Raw genomic sequence first — 26152 nt, 5'->3', positions numbered from 1 at the left:
GTGTTCTGGCTCAAACAACTCAATGACTTAGGTATAAAGTTTGACCTAAAGCTTGAAGAAAACATAACTGCTACGAACTGTCAAGATCGCTGTATCCATCAAACATTAAACTGCAAAATTTAAACATGGCAAAACAAAAAGCACTATCAAGCACCACACGAATATATAAACACTTTGATCAATCAAAAGGAGAATCATACTTCAGAGAAGATATGCGGCTAGCTGGCATAGCAACAATATTTAAAGCAAGATGTGGTTTGTTAAAACTGAATGCAATAGCTTATGGAAACGCGGTAAAAATTTGCACACTATGCAACTCAAACGAAGAAGAAGACATGTATTACTTCTTAGGAAGGTGCCCTATACTGAAGGAAATCAGACAAAGATACTTAAATGCAGAGAAGCTAAACGACGCTGAAGTCATATAAATGGTTTTTCAATAAGGGCGGGTAGATGTTGAAATGGAATATGGTGAAATTGGAAGGGCCACCACGTCTAGCGAAAAATGGGCGCAATGCGCGCAACGTTTGCGTTAATGAACACTCATTTTGATAATCAAGTTTTATCATTTGAACGTGCTGTTCAATCGTGTAACTTGCCATGATGATTTGGCATAAGCAACTGAATAATAAACAAAAGATTTGACAGATGTCACCAAAACAAAATGGCTTCCACAGGGCGCCAAAATCGACCCGCGCCAATTGAAAAACCCTTTATATACTAAATGGCCAAAATAGGAGAACACTAACTGGTTTCATATACTCAGCCTGGCACTATAGAGATTTTTTTATAGCAGAGTTCAATTATTAAATAATTTAGGAGCTGTGACAGTCAACATCGTTATTGTCACCAACATTTTTATTCATTTCTTTATTTACTTTAATATATTAAATGAATTAATGTATGAATCAAATCAATTGCTTACCACAACTTTTTATAAATTAAATAAAGAATTCCTTACTACTACTACTAAACTCGCATACATAGAAAATTAAATAAATTTAATTAACTTAACATTTTTGAATTTGAGTTTTCGTCCCTAAGCAAACTTTTAGGTTTTGAGTGAATGAATTATATAGAGAAATATGAACTATTGTGAGTTATTTGTCCCATATTGTGTAAGAAATCATCTATTTCTACATTCACTAAGAATAATGGATTGATGCGCGACTGGCATTCGATTCGCAACCCTAGGCATGAAACACCAATTGACAGAAAAAGTAGTTCCTCATAGCGGTCGGTCCTCGGCAGACAATGGCAAAGTTCCGAATGTATTTCTGCCATGAAAAAAGCCGTTCATAGAAAAATGACTAATCGAAGAAGAAGCCCCGCCAAACCTTCAAGACAAGGGTTGTAAGTGCCAACTAAATACATAATAAAATAATAATTAACTGTTATAATTCTTATATATTAACTGCCGTGAGCCTGAAATATTTCGTAGTGCTTAAAAAGCGAACTACACTGGCTACCAGTACTTGTAACTAGTTCAGAACTAGTAGGTTTGATTGCCTGGTATGTGCTGCATATCATTTAAATTGTGAATGTGTGTGCGTGTATGTATACATGGAATGCACATAACGGTGCATGTATTGGTATTGGTAATAGCAAATTACCGATTTATTTTGTGCATGGAAGATGAATGTGGCATTACGTTGGTTGTGATGTTTTTTTTGTTGCTGTTGGTTTGCAGTAAATTATGTACATACGTATGCATGTTCAAACCCAAAGATGTTATGGCCTACGATGTATAGCAGTCAGTTTGTGAAAAAGTGTGGAGGGCATTCTTAAAATATACCAGCATACTTAATTTACTTAAATGCTTGTGGAAACATAAATAACCCAGACTAACGAAAATTCTGTTAAATGCGCGCCTTGAAGTAGACAAAACTTGTATGTTTTTTATTCATTTTCCAATTAAATTTTGTATGTATGTATACGTCTTTATATATATATACGTAAATATAAAAAATATATGAACGGACTTGTTGGGAAATGCGACAGCTTATGCGGCTCCGCTTTCAAAGCGCACTGTGAAGTGTCGCAGAAAGTGAAACTTTTTAAAAGCAAAAGCTTTCAAAAGCAGTCCCCTCCCGGTGGGCAATGAAAAACCACCTGGTGTATGTTTGCCATGAAAATCTGTTTGTAGGAAATCATCTGCCATTCTCGACTCTTTGTTCTTTCCTAATATAATAATAATCTGCATACATGCAAGATCGCAAAGACTTCTGCCTGAAAAATACTAGCAGTATTCGGCAGTTTTAAAGAAATTGTTAAATTGGCTTATTAGGGAAAACCCCTGCTCCATCCTGAAGTGATAGGTAACAACCTCGGTACAGATTTTCCCTTCGTTTCAATCTTGCCTATTCGGAAAGATTGCCCAGGTACGAGCCTCAAACTCCAGTTTCCAGATAGAGAGATTTGTACGAAGTTCAGGCAAATACGCTGTTAGCTGTCTAAGTATTGCTACCATGTCCCTTGAGAGATATGTTATTTAATCTAGGAAGTCTAAAATGAAGAGGCTTATATTTTCGGGTAAATTCCGTTTAATCAGAGTTGACTCTGAGTTAACTGGCAGCCAAATGACTGAGTACAGCTAATCACCTCTCAAATGACAGAGGGGACCTGTTCCAATACTTTTAGGATCAAGTCAATGGCTTATGCTACTACCTTAACCCCATCCCTGTTTAACTTAATCAGAGTCTCGTCAAAAGCAACTAGACCCTGCCGTCCCCCTGTGCATGAATATAGCTGTCCCTCCTGAAATCGCATTAACTTCTCTGCAGCCAAGCAGGGACGAGATCCAGCGACAGATAGGTCTTTCCCCCTTTAGTCTACCTCACGTAGTGTCAATTTGCTCCACTCAAATTTATATCTATAAAAGCCGTCAGAGTGAATTGTTTGCCCCTCAGTCCGTACCACTTCATGTAAGCCTATCTCTGTGGATTTCCCCTTCATGTATGGTAAACATGCTGTAATCGATCAATCTCTTAAATACGTTTAGGACAAATGAGGTAATAGGCTTGAAGTCCTTAACTGAGTCGTGACCCCTGACTTGGGTATGAAAATAATCTTCGTTTTCTTCCAGTTTGCGAATCATTTCCTACAAAAAAAAATGTTGCAAAATTTGTGAAAAGTAAAAAATGGTGTAAATTCTACAACTTCAAGTAAACAATTTTATAACTTGTTGAATTTGGCACGCATTAATTTTTGAAAATTTTTTGGTGTTGGGTGTTGGGTATTTTCTTTCATCCATACAAAAATGCTGAGCATTCGGTTTATAGAGAGGATGCATAAGATCGTTAGCATAAAAAAAAAAAAAAATAAAAAATAAATAATTAACTATATTTTTATAACAAAAATTACTAAAATTAAATAGGGAAAACAAATTGAAAAAACTTGTCAATAAGTGTTTGTGCTCTATTTGTCGCAAAGTATTGCTTTGAAAAAAAAAAAAAAAAAAAATAGTAATAATAACTTATGCAGTTTATTGCATGACTATTCAAATAACACTTTTTCAGACTTTTTATTTATAATCTATATATAATTGGCGCGTACACCCTTTTTGGGTGTTTGGTCGAGCTCCTCCTCTCATTTGTGCTGTGCGTCTTGACGTTTATTTATTTTACCTTAGCTAATTTTTTTCATAAATCTTGATTATTCTGACACTTGGTTTTTCGATTTTTTCCGTAGCTCTTCGAAAGTTATAATATATAATCTCAAAATTACTCTTAGAATTTCGCTTACATGCGCGTAGTCCTTTATTCTATCCCTCTTGCGGGTTATCGATTTTTGCAGAGTTGAAGTGGCGCTCAGAGAAACAAAGATATTTTTATCACTATCTCATTTTAGTTAGCTAAGATCTTAGAATCTCTTCCAACATGACTTTTCTTTGATTCTCTACCAAAGCAGACTTAATTAATTTCTTTGTGTTATTAAATCGACTTACTGGTTTACTATTTCTGGAAAAGGTGCTGTAGCATTAGCTATGTACATTTGAACAATGAACGGATTCTCTGGACGCGCGAACATCATGTAGCTCCCTGAACATGGGCGATAACAGAAAATATAGTTTTACAAAAGCTAGCACATAAGAATCGGCTTGGACTTGGGGCTGGGGTGTTATTAAATTCTATGGCGGTTTTTTTACTTTACAGCCAATAATTGTCATTGAGTGTGGAATATATAAATTCTCAACGTCACAGCGATACAATTTCCATTCGCCTTCTGTTACAAATCAAAGTGAAATATCTAACGGCCAATCGCTACTCTACCTTTACTTGCTTAATGTCCAAATTATTCTTCGTCCTTTCTCGCATTTGAATTGCTGGCAATTTAATTTCAGATGCATATAAACGGAAAAGCTGTAAATAAAAGTAAATTTACTTTTTTGCTTGCTTGAAAGAAAAAAACCGAGGAGATGAAAAAGTTTGCGCACCTATTCGCCAGTAACTGCTGTCCATTATTTTCAAATTGGTTTCTTATGCAAAGCAGCAGAGTAGTGTGTGTCAGTAAACGAGTGGTTGTGTGTGTGTGTGTGTGTAGGTACATGTAAGTACAGCTATTCAAGTCAGATTCAAATAGAGTGCCAAAATGCGTTGCAACAAAAAAAAAAAAAAACTAACCAGCATATACGCCAAGGCGTTTATTAGCCACCTCTAAGGATTGCTTTGGATTCTAACTATAGGCACGAATGTAGTTGTATGTATTTGTGGAAGAAAGCTAAGCTTAGATGAATGACTGTAATAATACCGAAAAGGACGCATTGTGTGGAGAAGAAAGTGAGGCATAACAAACACCAGCTGCCTTGGACTCAGTTGAGAATAAAGAAGCTGGTTGTGGTTGGTTGGTGACAGTTCGAGAAGAATGAAAGACCGGATTTTGCTATTGTCGCATTAAATCTGAATTTATGGTTGCGGTAAAAATGCGTTCTTGTTACACGCACACACATACATACCCATAACTATTTACATATGTACATGCAAATGCAAGCAACGGTACGGTTTTGTCGTAAAACTCAACTCAAACGCACATACACACCTGTGTGCACAATAATAGTAGTGCGACATATTGCAAAGTTTGGGCTACACATATATTTTTTATTTGATTTTTTCCCTTTTCTTTCATAAAAAAAATAGTTTATACTACAAAAAAAGCAATATAACTAAAAATAAAAAAAAACAAATTTTCTTCTATATTTTAAAAATTCTAAATAGAATTTTTAGAGAAATTCTAAGTACGCAGTTTTGTATCCCATTATTATTTATGTTTTACGTAGCTTAAAAATCGCATTGATTTTGTACAAATTTTCGCTTTGAGGGTGTAATGCATTTTCTTCCATGCTCGAATGCTTGGTCTGTACGATCAACTAGCTTAGACTTTAAAAGTCTATTGTGATACCACTGCATGATACAGGAACCTCATTTACTTTTCTTCGTGGAACCATTTTGTGACTCTTATGGAGCGCAGGATTGGTCCAATACCCAAGCTAGACAGTTCTGTAAGGGAATTGATCAAGTGTTTATTTAAACAACTTGCTCTGATTTTAGCTAAGGCTGGACAATTGCAAAGGAAGCGCTCAACTGTTGCTTCCTCTTCCTCTTCTCTACAACTTCTATAATATTCATGAGAGAAAGCTCGTGGTGTCAAGGAATGCTAACCAAATAGCTAATTACCGGTTATACAAGCCACGTCTTTCGAGATATCCTCTCTTGAAATGCTCCTTTGTTTTTTTTCTTATTTAGTTCCGCCATTGTAACCTAGCTGTCACGCATATACGCTCATCTCACCATGACCTATTGACCTCTTGGATAATGTTGTTTTTGATTATTAGTTTGCTCGTGGCCTTAGGTATCCTGACTATAGGTAGTTTTATCAATGAGCAGTTGTAGAGCAGTGCCTTTCCTCGTTAGTTCATCAGCTTTACAGTTTCCCTCAATATCTCTGTGCCCCGGAACCCAAATAAGCCTGGCCTTGAATACGTCAATGAAACACATATCGTTTAGGACTACCAGACATTCCTATGCAATTGTGTGATCTTAGTATAACCGCATTCATTCATTTAATGACCGCCTGGCAATCCGTGAATATATTTCTAGTCGTTTTTGTAACGGTAGCCACTTTTTCATAGCTTCAACTTGTGCCTGATAAACGCTGCAGTAGTTTGGTAGTCGGACGAATAGTTCCAGTCTTAATTCCTTCGAAAATACTCTATAGCCAAACTTTTTCTCCCTTCTCCATCTCCTTGGTGTCTCCCTTGAAAAGTCTGTCGAAGAGGAGTCTAGGAAGAGAATATTATAATTTCTTGTTTGTGACTATTCAGACTGTGCAAAATAGAGGCGTCTTCAAACCGCCGGTCTTTCCATAGCGCCATACATTTAAGTCGAATGAAAAACACTCAAAAACTAACCCGCTCTTTGATCGACTTAAAACTTGCTGTTTATTATTCTAAAATTTAATGGCCTACATACTTATAAAACAACTTGGAATTTTTCGAAATATGTCGCCCTGCTATTATTCTGAGCACTAGTGTATGTACATACATATATGCGAGTTTAAGAATTGAGCTAAGTGCAAGCATTGCCATTTATCTACACAATCTAAAATTTCTAAAGTCACCAATACATGTGCACACACACGCACGCGAGCTCTTTCAATATTCCGGCGATTGCTTGCCTGTCGCGCTAAGTACTTTGACTGCATGAGTATTATTCCTATATGTGTGTGCATATGTATATGAATATGTGGCTTGTGCGCCATTCATAACACCTTCCGCCTATTGTGTGCCGAAATTAAATCGCTCTGACCTGCGCTATAAATTTTCGAAATAGTAGTCGCGATTTTCCTTCCATATCCAGAGCGAATGCAAATATGTGAGGTGTATGTGTGTGCGTGTGAGTAGTTTTTTTTATATGTATATGTTTCCACCTTCATTTACACTTTCGCTGTTGACCTCTAGCGAGCACTCGGTTGTACTCCGTGCTTCACCTAGTGGGGAAAAAAATTATTTGAAATTTTCATGAGCAGAAGTGTGGCCATTGCACCAATACATACATACTCACATACCTACGTATATACATAGGCAATATCTAATCTGGCCAGTTTGGAATGAGAAATTAAAAAAATAAGCGTTACAGATTTACCGCACTTGTGTGAAATGTGGCTTTTTATTGTGGACACTTTTCAGTTTTTTGTTAATGAAATTAACTGATGATCTAATAAAGAAATTTAACTAAAATTCTGGAAGAAATATAGTTTACTTGTTATGTAAAAAAATGTATTATTTTAGAAATAAATGGAAATCTTAAACTAACATTTATATGCTTATTTTTATACATTTTGCAAAAGTATGTTAACAAGAGTTTCAGTTTCTGAAAGAAAACTATGTAATTTAGTTCACGAAAGAATACCTTAAGATCTTCCTTCTTCAGTGGCTTTACGTCTTTTTTGCTGGCTTGTGGCGATACTAGAAAAACTTCCCTTTGGTGTTATATATCTAAAAAGGCATACCAATAATTCATTAATTAATTGGCGTTTACATCCTTTGTTGGGAATTTGGCCGAGTTTCTTCTCATCTTTGTGGTGTGTAGCTTGATGCTTTCCTACAATAGAGGCACCGCCTGCGATCGGCACATGGTTTTTTATGAGAAGCCTTTTCATGGCAGAAATACGCTCGGAGGATTACCATTGCCCGCTGAGGTTGAATGCTTTTATAAAACGACTTTTTCTTCATTTGGTGCTTCATGTCCAAGATTTCGAGGTGGGTGTATTGCCGAATGTTAATCACGCATCATCCCAATAACGGACGCCAATAATTGATTTTTGAGCTTGGCGCTTGCATTGTTCCATGGTTTCAGAATTAATTTAAAGGGTGATCAATTTAGAGGCATTAGATTCTAAATTGAAATAAAATAACGAACATTTAAACTGATTCATTCATTCATGACATTTATGTTTTAAAGATAATCCTTCAAATGTTGGTCGCAACTGCCCTGTAATTCGGCCATCCCTAAACACAAATTTTATATGATTTGCTGGAGGACTCCAATGCCTCAATCAAAGCTGAATTATCAAAAAAGCATTTAAACTTTACATATCCACACAAAGAAAAGCCCAAAGGCGATAAATTGCTCACCGCCAGAGTAAATCTATTGCTTCGTGGGATCCATGACAAGCCGCGCGATCTTGTTGAAACCAAATCTTGTGGAGATCGCGGATATCAATTTTCGGTATCAAAAGGTCGTTTAACATGTCACAATAAGGTTTGCCATTCACTGTTACATTATCACCAAACTTTGAAAAGATATGGGGCGATGATTTGCCCAGCCCATAGGCCGCACCAAACGGTTGTTTTTATCGATACAATGGCTGTTCTTGCATGGCGAGTTGCTTTTTAGTCCAAATACGGCAATTGAGTGTTATTAAGCCAAAAATGTGCCTCATCGCTGAACTCCGCAAGTTGGCTGGAGCGAGCATGAATACTTTTCACAGAGCGTCGATTTTCGTAACACGATTTTACGATTTGTAAACGTTGTTAAGGCGTAAGTCTTTTCGTGATGAAATGTCTGAAACAAAATTATGTTCTTAGTATGTCAGTAGTCACGCGTGATCTGTCAAAGGAACCCTACTGGAAAAAGTACTTCCAATCTCCCTTTAGAATGTCTTCAGCAGGGAAAATCATAGCTTATACTAGGTCAAGTAAAAAGTTCAGCGCGTTTTCCGATGGTCTTCGTGCGTACGACTTATTTTCATAAGACTGCCTTCAGGAAAGCTTTCTACAGATTGATTCAATAAGACGAGCTAATTTTATCTTATATCTTATCTGAAATTCAACAAAATTTATGGAAATAATTTTTGAAGTGAAACTTCTCAGGCGTCGATGGACGAGTGAGAACGGAGAGTACAATTTCAAGACCATGCAATGTTTTGGGCATTTTCGTTCCGCGAGAGAGAAAAAAGATGTAACGTAAAGGAAAAGGAGAGAGAGAGAGCTATACCTTATATATATCTTAGATACACTTTAGGCTATTTTTCCTGAGTTTTTCTTGTGGTCGCTTATTTCTAGTGAGAAATAACACTGCCTACTTTTTGGCGCTTGTTTGTTGGGGCAAACTTGTGGGAAACATATATTTGGTGCCTACTTTTTGGCGTTATATTTCCTTGGTGCCTACTGTTTGGGGCGTTTTTTGGTCCCAATTTTCTTGGCGTTTTTTTTTGGTGCTTATTGCGGTTTGCTGGCTAGTGCTTGTGCGTACTAAATATAAAGTGCTATCCATTCCGACTTCGGATTTATTGGTATTGCGGTAATTTGCCCCGCTGCTGTGGTCCTGGAATCGCTGCGTTTGTGCGGTTGATAAACGCTCGGAGTAGTGCGCGTTATTGCCACGGTTTGTGTCCGACGTTTACCTACACCGATAGACCCTTCTCTGTTGTTTGTAAATTTGGTCTATTTGTATTCTCTGCAAATGTTGTGAATTAATTTAGATTTATATTCTTTCTCTCTCTCTCTCTCATTCTCTCTCTGGTCTCTCCCTCTTTCTTTGTCTACCTTGAAAGTTTCACTTTTTTATTTAATCATAGTTCTTAGTCCGTGAAAAAATATGAATGAAACACGCATAAATGCTCACTACGACCCCTCTAACGTAAGATGTACATATTTAATTTTTTCACGACTTTTTGGTTTACAGATCAGGCTGTATATCATTTATAACTCGTATGATTTCGTTCCCCAGCTCTGTAATTCTCTTGAGCTTATTGGCATACATCAGAATTTTGGCTTATCCCAAGAAAATGAAGCTCAATGGTGTCAAGTCGCCAGATCTCGTAGTAGGTAATTTTTTTTGTCCGCAGTGTGGTAAGTGGTACCGTCTGATCGGAGCAACACACTGTTCAAATGCAAGTTATCTAATTCAGGCCGCACACTGTATTCAAGTTTACCGGCATCATTTCCGAAGAAGTCCGATGGTCCGATGACTCCGCCAGCCGGAAAAACACTCCAAATATTGACTCGCTGTCGATGCATAATTTTTTATTAATTTGATGTGTGGATTTTTCAGTACGCCAAATGCGTTAACGCATCCATTTACACGTTCTTCAACAGAGTATTGCTCCATGACTAAATCTACCAAAGCCTGTAGTACAAATTTCAAAGAAAAAAAATACTTATCACAAATAAGTGCTGGCGAAAGTCTACATCGCCTTTTAATCACACACACAAATATAAGGGATTTGTGGCAATAAAGTTAAGAAAAACTTATTACGAAAGTATTAACTTGTGCACTCACGTCTACAAATTTTTGGAAGCGGGTGAAAATTTTCCGCTCGGTGTTAGTAGGACTTTTTCTTTTCTTCTTAGTATTAGCATTACCAAGCTACTCAATTGCATGAGTGGCTGAATCATTAAAGTTTGTCGATTCATGGCAGCAAATGAATATTCGCGCAAATGTACAAATTACTTACTAAAGCACTTGTTGGGAGAAGCTCGATCTGGAATATATTGAGAAGCTAGAGTGAGTGGAAGCTTTCGGATATGACTTAAGCTATGGCTGGAAGAAATTGCGCAACTAAAACAACAACTGTTAATTCTAACCAGACAAGCGGTGGTACGATATATGAATCGTAGCAAAGGTAACTACAAAAAAACTCTAGCCGACGTAGCTGATAGTCTTCTCAAGAGCAAACAGCAAAGCAAGCGGTAGCCTCGCAATAAACAGTGCTGTGGAAGTGGACGGCAGCAACGCCTTGAGCGACCACAATGCCTCAGACAGTGACGTTAGAACAACGAGCAACGACAAAAGCAATCAACGTAACAAATGAAAATGCAACAGAAATTGGTAATAAAACGAACGAACAGTGAAAGTGAGTACTAAAATAAGGTACTGGCGCCAACACGTCAGCAGTGAAAAAACAAACGGTAGTTAATAAAGTAGAGCGTGGACACAAAGTAAATGTGGGAAACGAAATGAACAGTGACGGCGAAATAAATTGCACTTGTGTGAGTGCTGCCGTTTGAGACCATTAAAGACATAGAATGTGGTGCAAAATTAATCACCCTGTCGGAATATATATAAATTTTCCAAATGGGTCATAATCAATCATATTTGACATTTGTGACTAGACATTTGCAGTATACAAACAGACAAGCAATGGAGCGCGTGAAGGTAGAGATAAAGATTTCCATCACTGGATATCATTTTGGTTTTTTATTTAATAAAAAAGTTACCATTGTAGACAAAATACCCTAATATCTCAGAAATTACATACTCAAAGGATTATGGTGATTAAGTAAGTGGTACTTAGTACTTCGATTTGGAGTTTTGACGCAGCCCTTCTCAGTTCAATGCGTGCTGTACTGAGAACTTTGGAGGCATTTTTTCGGATCTACATTTTTAGAGTCAATTGAAGTCACGCTTTTAGTAAATGCTTGCCGACTGATTTGAAAACTTTTAGAGTATACATTAGTATTCTGTATGAAATGGCTTTTGTCGATATATCAAATACAATAAAAAAAAATTTACACACTTTTTGTTTTTAATTTTGAACTTTTTGTTTAAATCCTTCTGTGCTTCTGTTTTTGTATAAATTGTTATATTAAAAAATGCGCACAAGATAGGGATTGCTAACACGGACAATTGCAGGAAATGCAGAGAGAATGTTAAGGAAACTTTAAAACACACATGTGTGATCGAAAAAAAATTTTCTTTCTCTGTAAATTAAAGCTACACGTGCAATCCGTGCGCTCTCAAAAACAAAAAAGCTTCGCCGACGAAAAATTATGTAGCCAAAATTTTCTGTTTTATGGATTACTTTGAAGAAAAAGTAGGGGATATCAATTTCCAGCAGACAGCCTGCCAGCAATTGGTAAGAGCTTTATCGCTTATCGCTAGGATGCACAGTGTGACCTCCCCATATGTTATAAGCTACAGAAACAGAACTTTGAATAATTGCTTAATCACGCCAGTCCTCTACTGCGTATTGAATATGTGATGCTATTAGTAAAAGATACAATTACATCAGAAGAAGTACTTCAAATGATGAATAAAATAAAAAGGAAAGGCGCCTGGTTTGAACAGATTTTCTTGCGATTTTTTTTAAGAATCCAGTTATAAAATTCATGGTAAAACTACATAGCTAAAGTTCATACTGCATTATACAATAGTAGTACAAAAAGAATCGTATTCCCAGTTTTCAAAAGGATGATAAGAACATAACATTAAATTGCAAATGCGTTTATCTTACGAATTGTAATGCGAAGACCATGATGGGCATCTTAAATTAACGGCTTGTAAATTGGCTGGCGGCCGCCGTAACCGAACATGTTTGTGCGTGACTACCATTCGGAATTCAGAGAACGTAGGTTTAAATCTCCAGAAAACACCGACATGAAGAAAAAGTTGTTTTTAATAGCGGCCGCCCACCGGCAGGTCGCCCAATGGCAAACCTCCGAGTGTATTTCTGTTAGCTCCTCATAAAAAAATATCTGTTGTTCGGAGTCGGCTTGAAACTGTAGGTCCCTACACTTGTGGAACAAAAACAAGACGCACGCCCCAAATATGAGGAGGAACTCGGTCAAATACCCAAAAAGAGTATAAGCGCCAATTATATATATATGTATATATAAATTGGTTGGAGAGTAAAAACACAGTCACTGAATATCAGGCAGAGTTTAGAAAAAAATCACTCGACAGTAGATATTACTTATAATTTGTCGTCACTTTTACGAGTACGTATTAAATTTGTGGAAAAAAGAACGTTTCGGTATTTCTTGTTGACTTTAAAGCAGCAAGTTGCCAAAATTCATTTATATTTTTTAAAGAGGAGTTTTCATCTGCCCACAAATATGCCACCTTAGATACATTTTTACAACTTTATTTGATTATGACGCTAGAAGATTCCCACACAAACTTTCGAAAGGCTCTATGATAGCCTTATTTAAGTCATGAAGAAATTATTAATACTAATGGGATTCACGAGCAAGAATAGCAAACATCAAATTTTAATATTTCAATTTGTATAAAATTTTGTATATTATCTGCTACAAGGTGTGCTGTTCCTCTCAAAATCATCGTTATTCTTATTTAGCAGATCTGGAAAGATCTTGTCAGAACTTTTTCATCTTCAGATATGAGGTTACTCTTACATGTGATTAGTCTAGGTATGTTCTCTGACCTTTGCTGTTTTATTTTGGAGTCAAATACTCTCGCATTACTTAGACCACTTATCCCTATTTGCTGCATTTTTTTAAGCGACACTCTTGTCCACTTTTGCCACCACTAAGTGGTAGTTCAAACATCAAATCTGATGCCTTTGATCTGATGCCTTTTCGTTCTTGATACTTTTTTGGAGGGCTAGCTTCCAGTTTTTACGCTTGTCTGAGATAAGAGTGGCCTCGCTACACCTTCAGTGAAAAACAAAATATGAAATATTGCCAGGGTTGGCAAACTGCAACGTCTCCCACGAGAGATGAAATGTCAAAAGTTAGTCGATTTTGATTCAATTTGGTTTACATATGTGTTTTACCTATGAAAGCATAAATTAGAAATATGGTGCAGATTAGATTACAGATAAGCCCATCAACCCCACAAAATGTGACTTGAGGCCAACAGCCCAGCCATAACTTTTCTACGCTAGAGCATTCGCTGCGCTGTATGGAGAAAATGCATACAACCGCCAACAAAAACATATTTTTAATCATCATCAAATCAACGCGACTTTTAAGCAACTTGCATAGACCCACCCTTAGCAAAAAAATAAGATTTATCTTAACAAAAACCTGAAATAATTTTTTGCAGCAATGTTTTCCTTCAATTCACTTCAATTTCACACCACTTAAAGCATTTCGTTTACACAATGAGCGGCAACACCCTATACCTAAAATATGCTCATTCTTGATTTCTCTTAAGTGCTTATGTTAAAAGTTAAGTTGCAAATATGAACTTAAGCATCGGAAGGAGTGTGGAAGGGAAGGTGAAAACAGCAAAAGTATTTTCGTAAGATTGACGTTAAATATCAATAACTTTATTTCAGTCGATTGCCCACCAGGCGCTCGTAATTTCACCAAACGAGTTGAGAAAGTTTGCGTTTACGAGAATTGAGCTGAAAATTATAAAAAATGTAAAAGAGTAATTTGCAAAAGTATGCACAATTATTGGAGAAAATGCTGATGAAAATTATTGGTAGGGGTAATAGCACCACGACGTAACTCTTACCGTAGTACTTAAAGCTTTTGTTGTTTACAAATTTTGCTGTAAAAGTTACCAAAAGCTAGAATGTGAGCAATAAGAAGTTGAAGGGGTTCTTAGTGGACACCTTGTGCATTTGTTAATCAGCGATATTAAGTTTTTAAACACTTATTATGTAAGCACAAACTTTATGATACCCGTGGCCATGTTGAAGGCAAGTTCCCTGAAAAAATTTGTTCACGCGTCCCTGGTATTCGAAAATAATAAACAGTCGTCTGCTTGAGTTGCAATGAATCTTAAAGTGATAAACAACCATTGATCTTTGGAAGGAGCAGAATGAGAACAAGAAGAGCAAGCATACATTAGACGTTTATTAGTAAGTCATATCTAACTATATATAAGTAGTAAGTATACATAACACCCAGTCGAGCTATACAGCAATTTAAATGCGAAAGTATGCCCTAACAAATGTTCATCGAAAGTTTTGTGTTTGCATGTTATAATGCACGCAAAATGATGTAAAAAAGAAAATTCGTTAACTACTTCAGCACCACTACGACCAATATTAAGAGGCAGAGCGATGACCAAAAAAATGTATACTCTTCTTGTAGTCAACAGCGTTTCGAATGAAGTAATAAAGTTCTGTTTCTAATGATTACATTCGGGTTACATTTATGTGGAAGCAGAAACACACTATGGTAAGCTAATGATCAAAAATGTCCATATAAATTGGAGATATGCACTCGGATTGCAAGAAAATCATTTCCAAACCATTTGCCAAAAAAGCTTTGATTTCAAGAAGACTCTTAGACTCTTAATATATGTATATGGATGCTACATAAAGCAACTCAAAGAATCTTTTTGAAGATGTCTGCGAAATTTTGCTGACCCAGTTTAGAAGTTGAGAGTAACTGGTCATGTGAAAAATGGGTTAGTGAAATCCTATAAACTCGCAATCGCTAACCAAGGATTATTCAAAAAAAGTATTTATTTTTATTTTTGATCAAGTGCGAAGTGAGTAATCACTTAAGAGCTGAACCAAATACTCAAATACCATCTCTTTACCATCAAAACTTGATGAAGTTGAAGCAGGCAATTTACCAAGAGTAACCAGATTTGGCACATAAGAAGGCTATTGTATTTATCTAAGCTACAGTAGGCAGAAAACCGTTTTTGACGATACGCCAGAAGCGTCCAGATCTGGCACCATGCGATTGGCTGTCATCTATTCAAAGACTGAAAACAATTTCTTGCAGCTCCTTAACAGCAATTAGTCATGTAATGCTAATTTTTATGTTATGTTTCGGACAACTTGTTCCACAGGCCTTGGCAAACTCAGTGAACTTAGAAGCGATCCTCTGTTGAATATTCCGCAAAAGTTAATCAAGCTTTTAGTTCTGCTAAGACTTCGCTTTCTCTTAATTATTTCGCAAAAACCATTTTATTTATAAAAAGCGGTTTTAAATTATCTGCGATGCGAACTTCTCAAAATGACTATTGTCAACTTTAGTAGAGTTTGACAAAGTGGAAGGACACAAATATTTAAGTAATAACTTATTTTGTTTATGTATATACATATATATATAAATTTTGTAAGTATTTGAATGTTAATCTTTTAGTGCAAAGCAACTAACAGCCTCGCTTCAATTGTAGTAGATTGCTTGGGGATAATCAAATTTTCCCTACTGTCGGTGCCAACCTGACCTTTCAGTCGCGTAAGAAATCAAAATGAACAAGTTTGGGTTATTTTCCTTAAAAAAGTATATACACACATATATTTAAGTTATTCTAACAATCACTATTTATACCTTGGTTTCTTCCCAAAAGTTTGTGCTTATTTTTTGTTGTAATGCCTAATTTCATTACTTATGGTTATTGCGCTTTCCAAATTCAACTTGTTGGTTGCAAAGGTATGCCAAATAAATATATAACAATTATATTTATATGTAGGTATGTGTATGTATGCATGTATTCCTATGCTTCGTTGAATTAGGAAGAAGAAACAAAAAATAAAAGAAAAATAAGCATACAAATTTGTAAAACAATGTTGGCATTCCAAATTTAATTAGATTCCATAAAATTTGGGTTTATGGCTTTGGTGAAAGAACGGTAATGAAAATTCTTGCAATTCAGATTGCATGCAAATACGTACCAAAACTTCGCTTTCTTAAATTAGGTAATTAAAAAACAAATGCCTGTCCATAAATATTTAAAAACTTAGAAAAAAGTTCGAAAGAAATGTAGGATATTAAATTCTAAATATTTTGAAAATGGGTGAAGAATATAAAATCTTAGTATAAAAATTATATTAGGTGCGCAACTAAGCTCCCGTTGTTTGTCACTAGATTCCGCCAGCAGTGGGTGCTAGTCGATTTTATCATAACCGAAACATCATAAACCAAGCTTAGATATATAGTAAACAAACTGATTCGACACATTAGTGATTTTGTTTTGGTATCATATACTTTTGGTTTTGTGAAAATGTCTGATTTTCTGCCGAATAATCGTCATTTGCGGGAAGTGTTGATTTTTCTCTTTCATTCGAAAAAAAAAAAACGGCGGCTGAAGCGCATCGAAAGCTACAAAAAATTTATGGAGATGCTGCTTTAAGTGAAACAACGTGCCGGGATTGATTCCGTGGCCTCAAAGACGTTGATTTTAATATTGACGACCGCCCGTATGAAAGAAGGTCAAAAACCTTTGAAGACGCTGAATTGGAAGCATTTCTCAATGAGGATCCGTGTCAAACACAAGAAGTGCTTGCTTCAGTATTAGGAGTTGCCCACCAATCCATTTCCGAGCGATTGCATACTTTGAGAGTGATTCAGAAACAGGGAACTTGCGTTACTTATGAGTTAAAACCAAGGGATGTTGAACGTCGTTTTTTCGCCTGTGAACATCTGCTCCAACAGCAAAAAAGGAAGAGTTTTCTTCATCGCATCGTGACAGGTGATGCAAAATGGATTCATTATAGCAATCCAAAGAAAATAAAGTTATGGGGACTGCCCGGTCATACTTATGCTATATATTTGGTGGGACCTAGTAGGTGTTATGTACTATTAACTGGTAAAACCGAAACCATCACTGGGGATCGGTATCGACTTCAATTGATGCGATTGAGCCGAGCACTGTGCGACAAGCGGCCGCAATACGCGAAGAGGCATGACAACGCTCACGTTGCCAAGCCCGTTAAAACCTACCTGGAAACACTGAAATGGGAAATCCTACCCCACCCGCCATATTCTCCAGATATTGCGGCGTCCGACTATCACCTGTTCCGATCGATGGCACATGATCTAGCTGTTCCATTCATAGACATCAAAAAATGGCTTGATCCGTGGATAGCCCCAAAAGATGAACAGTTTTACCGCGACGGTATACGACATCTACCAGAAAGGATGGGAAAAAATAGTAGCCAGCGACGAGCAATACCTTCAATGATTCACTTGTAACCATTTTTTCAGAAGAAAGTTGTATTTTCATCAAAAGAACAGCTAGAACTTAGTTGTGCACCTAATATATAAATTGGGCGTTCAGCAGAACACAACATTGAGCCTTTATTGAAATTAAAACATTACAAGCGCGTTGTTCGGTGCATATACTAAAGGTATTGAAGGCGGGCTAAATGGTTGTATTAATTTTACAAAATTGGCTCAAATAATTAAGAGTTTCACCTCTGCGTTGCCTTGAACTGTTTTATATAATTATGTATATATTATATATAATATAACACCTTTTATGATCTGTAGAGCGTAAGATCATGTGATTATTTCATATAAAGGAGTTACAACATGAGATCGCATGAACAGATCAAATAATATGAAGAGATCGCATTAAGAGATCTTATGGCGATATTACAAGATAAGATCATGTTGTTGGTTGAAATCATGACATCATATGGCGATATAACATGAAGAGGTAATTTGACCAGATTAGCTAGTACAGGGTGGGCCAAATAAGGCCTACTAATGTTAAACACAAATAACTTTTGCAATAATCATTTATTTTGGTTATTTGTTTTTATACATTGAATATATTTTATGGAAATTATGTATGAAATATTACATCAGACAAATGTCCACCATTTTTCGCGATACAAAGATTGGCTCTTTTCAACGCGTTTTCCATTACACCACATAATGTTTCTGGTTGAAGTCTCAGTATTTCGTCTGGAATATTTTGCTTCAGCTGTCTAATAGCCTCTGCTGAGGCTATTTTATTTATCTTTTAAATATCCCCATAAAAAGAAGTCGGACGCAGTCAAATCTGGTGAACGAGGTGGCCAAGGGAAATCTGAATTTTTGGAAACCAGACATTCGCTGAAAATTTCACGCCGCAGGTCCATAGTTTGCCTAGCAGTATGCGCAGTTGCTCCATCTTGCTGATCCACAAATTATAGTACTGCTCCGCTATTGGCCGCAAAAAGTTTTCAATCAATGTTCTGTAAGAAGCTCCTAAAATCGATTCCGGCGTTTCATCCTCATTTTCGAAGAAATATGGACTAGTGGCCGTAACACCGCACCAAACAGTAAATTTAGATGGGTGCAACTGTTGTTGGTGTGTTGTCCTTGGATTTTCAGAGCCGATATTTACTCTGCGTTAAAACAATTGATCGTTGACAAGAATAGAAAAACTCGATAATTTCAACGCATTATGTTGTACTGTAGGATTCCATAATAAATTTCCAACAATTCAATTATAACCTACAAAAAGAGAAAAATAAATATGTCAAAAAATAAAAAATTTATTTGTGCTTAACATTAGTAGGTCTTATTTGGCCCACCCTGTACTATCAATTACAAGATGAGATCAAATGAAGACATAATATGGCAATATTACAAGGTAAGATGACGATGTCATATGGTAATATTCCAAGACGTGGGCATATGATGCGCTGCAAATTCAAAGGCGTAACTGGTGACAGTCTATAAAAATGAATATCAGCATCATCTTGCATACCTTCGAAATTTTTTTAAACTTGTGCGCCGAACGTGAAAAAAAAAATCTTTATGAAGTATAGTATAATTGATTTTTAAATATATTGTATATATTAAACATTTCGTTCTAACCCAAAATTTCATCTCACATTTAATTCATTGCGAATACATTAATTTTTGATGATTCTCCAAGTAAGTATAACGGATATCATGATTTGCTATACTTGTAAACGATACTAAGTTTCTGACAGCATTTGAACATTCTCACAAAAATCTTAGAGTACAACGACTTTTGATGGCGCTTCTTTTTCTTATTTACTTCAAATTGAAAATTGAACGCTGAATTCACATTGCATTATTTTGTATAATGTACATGGAGGACTAGAACTTAACTCATGAAATGAAGAGACATACAGTTATCGTCGCTAAATGTGCAAATAATAACGATTAAGAAATTCCTAACGTTTGCCATGAACTGGAAGCAACAGGCGGTGATGTACAATCTGTTGAAAAACGCACTGTCCGATCCGAAGAATTTATTCAATAAGTGCAAGCGAACATTGAGGAGGATCCTTCAAAATCCATGAGGTTTCGTGCAAGGGAGCTTAATATTTCTGCGGGTCTTATCTGTCGTGTTCTTCATGAAGATCTGCGATACAAGTCCTACAAGTTATGACTAGAAGACAGTTGATGTCGCAGAAAATACGAGAACACCGAGAAGCATTTGAGATATTATGGTATTTTTCTGAGGAGAAACATTTTGATCAAATATAAACCATGTCATGAACTTTCCAGCCACTGTGACGGTTTTGGTGTTGTGAGCCATACCACCACACTTCTTAAGGGAGCCTGCTTTAGAGGCTTTAAAAAATCGATTTTTGTTTTGCATAAATGTATTCCCAAACTATCAAAGAATGTGTCCTCAAAGTTTCAGAAACAAATTCAGAATATTTTCGAAATTACAGAAGAAATTGTGAGCAAGCGTCGAGCAGGTGTACAAGCGGATTTTTTATATACAAAAACTTTGATTCTCGGTTTTTTATATTTACGATTTTTCCTAATTGGCGGGAAAGATAGGGAAAAAGTTAAACGTCCTATCGAAATGAGATAACATTGATTGTCTTCGGAATTAAATTCTCTTCTAGTTGAACCTAAAAAACCTTAAGAAAGTTATGATTAACCCACTTTTTAAACAATCTAAAGTGAATTTTTTTTTCCAAAAAAATGAATTTTTTTTAATTAGCGATAAATTGTTGAATTTCTCACTTTTTGTTAATTTTCTTGGTTTAACTAGAAGCTATACTATACTAAAATAAAAAAATGTTTGGGTTTTTGGTTTCAGATGAAAATGGCGACCTGCATCTTTCCCGCCGCACGACACATGCACACTCGAGTCGCCTCGGCAAAATGCTTGTACCAGGCATAACATCACATATATTTTAATGAAAAAATTTGAGAAGACTGCAGAAGTATAACAGGTGGCGCTAAAGTAATCCTCCTATCAGAAAATGCTATAAATTGTGCGATTGGCCCCTAATGCCAGTTCTGTTTTGACATTTGTGTAGTAAACACATGCGAAATACAAGTTAATAAACAATGTTACGCTACACTGCTCTAGAACGCGGAATGTTGCTGACTATTTATTTGACCAATAATCGGTCGGTGACTTTGGCACAACGTGAATTTCGTCGCAGATTTCCTCGCCGTTCAACGGCTACTGGTGAAACACTGCGACGTTTAGCCGCTCGCCTCGAAGAGACTGGCACAACACGAGATGCTGCCAGGCATGGCAGACCTCGAAGTAGCCATTCTGCAGAGAATATTGCTGCTGTAGCCGAGGATCATGGAAGCGCCGTCGACATCGACCAGACAACGTGCCACGCAAATGGGTATCAGTCGACGGTCTTTACAGCGAATTTTGGTACAAGATTTGAAGATGTTTCCCTCCAGCTGTTAGCTGCTGACCGCCAATCGCGTCTAACATACGCTCAAGCCATCCTTAATCACCACCAAGAGGAAGATGATTTTTCATCAAAAATAATCATGAATGATGAGGCCCATTTCCATCAAAGCGAGTACGTAAATAAACAAAATTTACGCTTCTGGGGCACTGAAAATCTGCGTGTAACCCACGAAGAGCCATTACACCCGCTCAAAGTCACTGTATGGTGTGCTGTTTTCGCTGGAGGAGTCATCGGACCTTTTTTCTTCGAAGACGTCGCGGGCCAAACGGGTACTGTGAATGGTGAGCGCTACAGAGCAATGATCAACGAGTTCTTTTTGCCGCAACTTGATGAATTGGGATTGGAAAACATGTGGTTCCAACAGGACGGTGCAACGGCACACACTGCACATGCCACAACCGATATGCTGAAGGATGCATTTCCCGGGCGCCTAATCTCCCGTTTTGGCGATTTGCACTGGCCAGCAAGATCGCCTGATTTGACCGCTCCAGACTTCTTTTTGTGGGGCTTTTTGAAGTCGCAGGCTTATGTCAACAAGCCTCAGACTCTTGCAGCTCTTAAAGACAATATCCGTCAAGAATGTGAGGACCTATCGCAGGAAGTTTTGGCCAAAGTGATGGAAAATGCCATAAAAAGGGCTCAAATGGCAATCAACTGTGGCGGCGGGCATTTACATGGCATCATATGCTCATATCATATCATATCATAAAAAATTAAAAGACCAAATAAAAATAATCCACAAGAAGAATAAAAGTTTTTCATTTTTTTTTTAAATAACAGCCTAAAAACATCGCAAGGTTACTTTTGCGCCACCTTGTATAAGAATAACACCTGTAAGTTTCGTTTGAATTAAATATTTCTTTCCTTCCCAAAAAAATCTACGAAAAAATCGATTTTTTGAAGACTCAAGTCAATTTCGGTGAAACCCTGAACTGATAACGTACGCGGTGAAAATCCACACACTCTGCTAAAGCGACGGCAACAGAAGATTGGATGATTGAAAATGTCCATGACCGCCTAACTTCCCAGACCTTAATCTCCTGGAGTACTACGTATGGAGCGTAGTTGAGCGTGAAACCAATTAGCATACTCAAAACAACATTTCTTTTCAGATGGCTGCAATTAATACCGTTATGGTCGATATGAATAAAGAGCATTTGAATCTTACACGCAATCTTATCCACACACGGATAGAGGAGGTTGTTACAGCTTACAGAAATTTCATTGAATGATTTTATAGATATGTATTGTTCTCAAATACCGTAAGCACACTGTATATGACTGTATACTTGATCCACGCTGCACCCACTATAGTTGGACTCTGTGAAAGTTCATTTGCTGTTTTGCTTTGTAATAACAACAAACGACACTTACGCATGTTATGTGAGTACTTACCCTTGATTAGGGGAATATTCAGCTTTATTTACACTAACCTTACTCGAATACTAACCCATGTGAGCACTTAGTGATGGCTCAAATAATTTGATTAATTTGTCAGGCACGGTTTTTTTTCTTTGTCTTGCTTTTGGTTACAAGGAAAGACAGAGGACGAACTTTTCGAGCATAGGTATATGTGAGTGAATATAATTTATCAGAGTGTTTATATACCTTTGAAATGGGAAATGTATCCAAGTACGAACTTTATTTGAAGATAGAAACTTTTTTGTATATTGGGTTGCCTAAAAAGTTTGGTAATAAGTTTGTGATTGATGGCTTTAAACTTGAATGTCTCATTTAGCACTCATAACAATAAAGGGTAAGTAAGTTGACATTTCATAGTTTGAAATTTGACAATTATGTTAGCTGGCGAAAAGGTATTCACATTTTGATGCAAATAAGTGAAAACCTTAACGCATTTGACCAGATAAGTTCATTTAAAATAGTTCAGTGATTTGTAAATTTTTATAATTATGTAATATATGCAAAAGTATATATTGAAAAAGGTTTGAAAACTACAGCTGGCGGAAAAACTATAGTAGATAAAATAGTAGATAAAAATTTTGACCAGCTTTAAGTCTTGCACGCACCAAAAAAAGTTCCATTTAAGGCTTGAACTGCAAGCGAGAGCGCGGAACGAATGACAAAGAGGCACAATCGGCCCAGCGTTCGGCAACGTTCGACATCTGGCTCTCTCCTACTTGACTAAACGATGCGTCCGGACAGTTGCTATACAATAATAGAAGATTAATTCACGCATGTGTATAACGAACTCTTTTCCAAGAGCCAAATGAGTGTGTGCTTTTACTTACTTAAAAATGTGTAAACAAATAAACAACAAACATGCGAATATATGCAATAAATGGGCAGTAAAGAGATTAAGAGAGCAACAATGCATCATTCCATTCATTGACTGGCACATTTCAAATTTCATAGTATTCAGTAGTTGAATGCGAATCGGCAACAGGTTAGGAAGTGAGCAAAGTTTTATTAACAGAAACAGAGAGCATAGCTGAAACAAAGAGCATAACAGAATTTGTGTTGTGTACACTCTTTTTACAAAAACTACAATTAAATTTGCAAAAATAATTAAGTAACTAATTGAACAACAACTTTTATTCAGTTAACTTGCTGAAAGAAATAATGTCAATACAAAATGTATTATTATAAAATAATAGAATCTAAAATAAAATTTTAACAGTCGAGTAGAAATTGAAACAATAAATTTTATTAAAGTAGTTTGCAAATTTAAAATGATTTTCTGAAGAATAATTTTAAGAAAAATTTTTCTAAACTGTTTCGAATGACGACTCATTTTGCATTGTAAAAAAAATTGACATAATTGTATTTATGCATACAAATAAACGTAACTTGATCAATTCCATTGCGATTCCATTTACCTCTTTCTCTATATCCATACAAAATATTTATAAAACAAATAAAATTAAAATTTTCTTTTGAAAAATGCAACCATTCCATCAGTATTTTCTTACGACGTTGTCACGTTCAACTATCGTCAGTAAACCGAATTTACAGACAACCTCTTTTTTTATGTATTTTAGGAAATAAATTGGGTACTCAGGTTTGTAGTTTATTAAGTTATTATTCAAAAAAGGCCAAGTATAAAAATTCGATTGATTTTTTTCTATAAAGTCCAATTATGAAGTAGCTAAAAAATTCGATTGATTTTTTATATTTTTTTTTGTGTGTACGTATGTCACGCATTGGCGAAAAACTTATCAAAAATTTACAATTTTACAATTTACAATTTAAACTACTACAAACCTAGGCTTTGTTAGACTAAAACTTAATAATCTATGAAACTGTGTACCCGCGAATTTCTGAATAAAAAAATTAGTATTTTGGAGGCAATTTTTTTGAATTTTTTATAATTTTATATAGGGTTGATATTTAGATTTATGGGGTTTTACTAATGATTTTATTATGCTTTACTTTGATTAACAAATTATGAACATTTAAAAACAGAAAAATAGTTAAAACTGGTCAAAATGTGGTCGTGTTATAGGTTTTAGGCGGGCTGTACTTATGTTTGCCTTTAGGTCACTCTTTGTAATTTTTTATGATATTACAAGTGTACAAATATTTATTGCTTCGTGATATTAAATAAATTCTTTTTAAATATTTTAGTTCGGACATTACTTATTTAAAGTAGAATTCGAAGACATTTGGACTAACAACCAATATGCTAGTCGTCCACAGCTAAGGTACTTAAATAAACAAAAAGTGTAAAAAAGATGATAATTTCCCTTTCGAGGATGAGAACAAAATTCTGTTAAAACTAACACTCTACGAAAACTACTAAAATTCTTCTTCTTTTGAACTATCCTCAAATTTATAACGCACAAAAAGGGAGACAAAATTTAGCAGTTCAAATGATAAGCAAAATCCAGCGCCTGCAATCATGGCTTGAAGTGGCATTTCTCCACGCAATCAACTTAACGTCTTACATAAGCAAAAAAAAAAAAAACAAAAAAATTACAAAAAACAAGGAATTTCATTTTCGTTATTGCTGAGAAAATGTCATACGCCAAAAGTCAAAATGTGGCGGATTAAGTAAGTAATTCCGTCCGAAATCGACTGACGATGGGGATGGCTATCTGATTGAAGCGCGCAGATAAAGCGGAAAGAAAGTAATTAAGCCATAGGGCAGAAATTTGTTTGTGTTTGCTTAGGGCGCCTAGCCAAGCATGCGCCAGTAGACAAACACACAGCCATAGAAAATTGAGAAACTTATGCACAAACACAAACTTCAACACACACACACTTACATTTATATGCATACATACAAGCATACACTTAAGATTGAAGTGCACACGTGTGCTTGGCCGCACAAAGAACGCTGCTTGTCCTTTCGTTTACAATGATGACCCTATAATCCCCGCTTACTTGTGTGTTTCCTTGTCACTTTCTTTATAATTTTGCTAGTTGAGCGTTCACTTGTTAGGGATAGTCATGCTGCGCTTGTGTGTGTTTTTCGTCTATTTGTTCTACATATAAATGACAATCAAGTGAAGTCAAATGTCACTTACACTTGGCAGCTTCATCAATTTCAATTAATCCTTTTTGCTGTCCAAGCTCTTCTTGTCCTTTAAGTCGAGTAGAAAATGCACAAGTGTGTTTGTGCTTATATGTGTGTATGTGTGTACCTTTAAATGGAAATACAGAAGATTTTTTTAATTATCTGTACTTTTCCGTGAATTTGAGCTTACTTCCCGCAAGTTTAATTTCTTCGACTAAATATAGTAAAAGTATTCAAAAATAATCTGAAACACAAAGTAGTTCACTGTAACATGCCTGAGTTCCTGGAAAAAAATGCCAATTTGACTTAACACCAAACAAGCCTATTTAAGCAATAATAAGCAAAAGTAAGCGAAGTCTGTATACATACTTATAGGAAATAAATCAAAACACGTTCAGAAATAAATAGAAAATAAAAAAATCTATCCCTTGTGCTACACATTTTTCACACAAAACAAAGCAATGCACAAGAGGCTGAGGCGTGTATGAAAATGTGTAATGTGGAAACTTGTAATGCACACATTTTTCATATTTACAAGTTTCGTCAAGAGATGAGTAAAAATTAATTATATGACGTACAGCATGACATATTTTTCAA

The sequence above is a fragment of the Anastrepha obliqua genome, chromosome 4, assembly GCF_027943255.1.
Source record: "Anastrepha obliqua isolate idAnaObli1 chromosome 4, idAnaObli1_1.0, whole genome shotgun sequence".
Taxonomy (NCBI): Eukaryota; Metazoa; Arthropoda; class Insecta; order Diptera; family Tephritidae; genus Anastrepha; species Anastrepha obliqua.
The sequence above is the reverse complement of the archived record's forward strand: the minus strand, read 5'-3'. Positions refer to the sequence as shown.